Consider the following 4,812-nt stretch of genomic DNA (forward strand, 5'->3'; position numbering starts at 1 on the left):
TGAGTGTATGACGGTTTTTATATGTAATCCACATGAATTTAATAATTACTCGGTACATAATCCTTTTATTCATATAAAAACTAAGTTTTTCGACGAGCGCTTGTCCTGTCTTCTTTCTCGTGTTTCGTTTATGTGTGCGCTGCCCAAGAATGGATACCACTTCTGTTGTATGCGCTAGCAGTGGCCGAAGTTCACGCGTGCCGAGAAATTGAATATGTGAACGATGCATTGAACATGACCGGAGTTCATTCCCGCTTCACTACTGCACCGATCGATCGAGTTACTGGACGATACACGCCCGCGTCTTGGCCGCGCCGGCATTGCTGAAGCAGGAATGATTACTAATACTTTCAACTTCCGTCTCTTGAGCACTGTTAAAAAATGGCCAAGCTGTCTACATTGCTGCTTCTATTCCATATTGTAGGGGACGCACTAGTTAAAGTTGTGTGCGCATGTCGTACTTGTGGTATGCAGCGATATATTTTGTTTATTTCCGCACAGTGTCGATGGAAGACCGTTGTCGCCATCAGAGACAACACGGATTTGTAGCAAACATATTGTGAGAAACTGCAAAAATGACTTTAGCTCGTATGTGCCGCATGTATGTGCCGCATCGTATGTGCTGACGATTTTTCCGGCGGTACATACGATGTCGTTTCCAATCACCTGCTCAGCGTCACTTACATGGTTAAGCAGACGCCGCCCTTTCGCCGCATTGCAGCCATAAAAATAATCGTCAAGCGTACCGATCTTCTTAAAGGCAAATAGAAGCGTGTACAGTCTGTTTCACACTTAGGGGAAAACTCGGAACGTATTGCATCGCGATGCGGCAAGCAATGGAGTCGTGCGGTGGCAGCAGCTCGAGCAGGCGCAGACGCTCGAGGGCCGGAGTCGTGATCTGCGTCGTCTGCTACTGCGGCGCGCGCTGGCCGCATTTGTCGGGAAGCGTGCTACTGTCAGGGGCAGTGCACGTATATTTCTTCACTGTGTGTGCTACCGTAATAAGCCGCGACAAGACGCACCAAGATGTGCGCGCAACGTGTTCAGTCTTTGACTCGAAAGGAAAACAAAGCACTCAACAATGATAACTATGGGAGTCGAAAACGATGAAACAAACGGATACGATTAAATGAATGTTTTAGGTTCAGACAATGAGCTGGAAATGATTTTTCTCGACAATCATTCGCTACACCAGACAGACTCTGCCCGCCGGCGGGGAATTGGACACGTCACGCTCGGAACTTCAGTTAGTATCTCGTCATGTCCCCAGCGGCAGCGATGACAGCGCTCATCCTGGAAGGCAGTGAAGTGCAGAATGACTTGATCAGGGACGTGTTCATTCGCAGCACGTCTCAGTCGCTGACGATGGTGGATCGAAGCCTATCCTCGGGCGACAGATAGAGGGCATGGTGCGCCAGCGATACTTTCAACGAGCCCCAGACATTTTAAATGATGTTGGCGCCCGGGGATTGAGGCGGCCACTCCAAGAGAGTGCCTGGCGCGCTCTTCTAGCTGTTGTTGCACCACACGTGCAGTGTGGATCGGCGACCTATCGCGTTAGAATATATAGTCGCCTTCCAGAAACGGGCCGTCAATAATGTATGGAATCAGTACGTCGTCTATGACTGCCCTGCAGCGATGAACTTACCTTCGAGGCGTATCAGTTGGCGTCGCACAACGCATAGTAAAGAATACCGGCTCATTTCACGCCGTAACGATGAGATGAGTAGAACGCCGTTCCACTGATAGTAGAACGTTTCCCGACAATGCGGCCAGCGCGCGCCGCCGTAGCAGACGACGCCGTTCAAGATGCCGCCCCTCGAGCACCTGCGCGAGCTGCTGCCGCCGCCTGACTCAAGCGCTCTCCGCATCGCGATGCAACGCGCTTCGAGTTTTCCCCTAAATGAAACAGACTGTACACCGCCCTTCGAACGAAATCTCCACGCGCACACACGTAAGCACACACCGCGCGCGGCGCGAAACGTGCCTAAACACGCGCAGTGCAGGAGGCAATCAAGGCGGCGCGAACGAGAGATGGGAGAGGGGTACCACCCGCTAATAGAATTTTGAGTCGCATGCGGCGCTCTCAACGCCGGCGCAGCAGCGCCGCTCTCGGTGCCGTTCTTGTCCATAGGGCTGGAGTACTTGCTCGTTTGCGTTCACCTTTTACATCACGAGCTTCACCAAAGGCACATGTATTACCAAAGACATAGTTGGCAAGGAGCATGAACCGCGGTGACAAAGAGCATGCCTATCGCCGTGCGTTTGGTTGTAATGCCGAATGCTAAATTCAACGACCTCAAATTCTTTTGAAAAAAAAAATGGGGGGGGGGGGGGGGGACTAATAAAGTTGCAAGCAACAAAAGTGCAGTGTACACTGATCACCTTTTTGTCTATAAACAAACCATTGCGAATCAACCCTTAATGGGTAAAACTACTGCGTTGATCTTGCCATCGCAAAGCAGCATGACCACCAACTCATTGTATCCTCATGCACGTCTCAGGTTTGGCGTATAAAAATAGCACTCAATTCAATTCTGTCACTTCTCACAGTGCTGGTATCGCTGGCCGTAACACCCTGAACGAATGCGGCCAATGAAGGCAATGGCCATACAGTTTTTGTATTGCGTGGTTGCTTCCCACTTTTCACACCACCGAAACTACTGTGGTACAGAAGTGGCGCAATTTAGGTGAAAATGACTTTTAGAGCAGTACGGAGCTGCGAATTCCAGTCTGCGCAGATTGGCGCAGCATTCCCACCACTGCCTCAGGAAGAAGCTGTCTACCGCTAGCGTCAGCGGGAGTTCGCTCGTGAACGGGCTTGTCGTCGTAGGCCTGACCTCGAGCTGCGCGCCAGAGATGCAGTTCTTTAGGCAGCGCCGGGTGGCCGATCCCGAAGAGCGCGCCTGAGACGCGGAAACACATCGGCAGCGCCGCGAGATGGAGAAACACAAGATTTACAATATAGACTGACCTGCACGGTGCAACAATCGCTGCAACTAACAGAGCTTCGCTGTTAGACCACCTCATGGACTGGAAGGGGGCGGAGATTTTTACTTATCGCGCGTAATACGGTGGTTATGCTCGGCTCACGAGATGTTTACGCACGTCAGTAATCAGGACCGCGCGAATCTTTCGCGACGCAAATAGAAAAGTTCGCAACATACCATCTTTTTCTTCGAAAACCTACCTCCTGCGGCTTATGCAAAAGTTCGGAGGACGCTTAAGACTTGCCATTAAGAGGAAGCTTTAGCTCTGGTGCTTCTATCTAAATACATGTAAAAGGAGAATTCGTTTTTCTCGGCAACAACTGCACCAAATTTGACGAGGTTTGTTGCATTTAAAACAAAAACTAGAAATCTAGTGACTGTTGGTTTCGAATTTTTGAGTTAGGTCGTCAATTTTTTATTAAGGATTGGCAAAAATCGAAAATTTTCAAGAAACGGAACTGTCAAGTTGCAACTCTAACTCAACTAAAAATGATAATACAATTCTGTGAATTGCGTCTAATAGTACATCTAAAGCGGACAAAATTGATGTTACACATGAATATAAAAAAATCAATAATAGGGAAATACAACTTTTGCAAAACCCTTGTAGCCAACGTAACAAATTCACGCAAGATGTAAAATGACATTTAATTTGTCCGCTTTGAATGATCTAATGGATGCCGTTCACAGAACCGCGATATCAGTTCTTGATGCAGAGCTATGAATTTATAAACTTCGTGCTTCTATTTTTTTTTTCAAACGTTCAAATATTTGAAAATCGTTTCAAGAAAACTCAAGCCCTAAATCAAAATTCTGCTTCCAACAGTCACTAGAATTTAACTTTCTCTTTCAAATGCAACAAATTTAATTAAAATCGGTCCAGGGGTTCTCATAAAAACGTTTTTGCATTTTACATGTATTTGAATGGGCCGCGTCGAAGTTTGGCCCGAGCTAAAGCTTCTTCCTCTTAAGAGTGGAACGTGATAGCATTAAGAGATTCCCGGCTGCTTCTCACGCTTCCCGGCAACTGCAGCTTATGTAATCATGTTTCCCTGGAAACGCTGACGGCGAACGTTATGCACGAAGGCGAGCTCTTTGGTTCTCTTTCATTTACCATTTTCAAAGCGGCACCGCAACATCTGTGCTAAACAAGGTGCGACCAGGCCTTATTCGAGGCTTCTTTTCGATCCAATGACCTTCTTAAACGAGCTCCGTGCCATGCTAGTAAAGGGAATGCAGAACTGCGGGACAAGCGGCAAGAGCACACAGCAAAAATACATGGGAACATTCACCAGAGAATGCAACAAGAGCGAAAGCAGCATATGCAATATGGAAGACATTGGCTACCTGTGGCAGTACACTCTACCGTGGCTTTGCACGCTCCGATGACTTTCAGGGTGATGGCGCACTTCAGGTTTTGGTTTGACTAACGAGGCAGCATGAACAGAACGACTCATTATTATGCTTGCTTTTGCACAGTATCTGTGCAAGCTTCAGGCTAAAATGCAGGTTTGGAGCAGGATGGCGCAGACGCATGCTCTTGCGCAATTGGCTATGCTGTTCACCCACAGGGACATCCTCTCAAGTGCCGAAGCTTGGATCAGACATTGCAACCAAATTGGATGGCTTGATCACAACTCATATATGGTCATGGACTGCAACATATATGTACAATACGCAGATCTTCACCACCATGACCCAGCTGTATGTTAGTACTTGATTGATGGCAAAACATGCCAGTGCTCATGTGCACAATTACGAACAAGCTGCCACTTTTCATAAAAGTAAACATTTTGTATTCAAGATGAGAGTCGGGCACAAG

This window comes from Dermacentor andersoni, chromosome 1, assembly GCF_023375885.2.
Source record: "Dermacentor andersoni chromosome 1, qqDerAnde1_hic_scaffold, whole genome shotgun sequence".
In the NCBI taxonomy this organism is placed as follows: Eukaryota; Metazoa; Arthropoda; class Arachnida; order Ixodida; family Ixodidae; genus Dermacentor; species Dermacentor andersoni.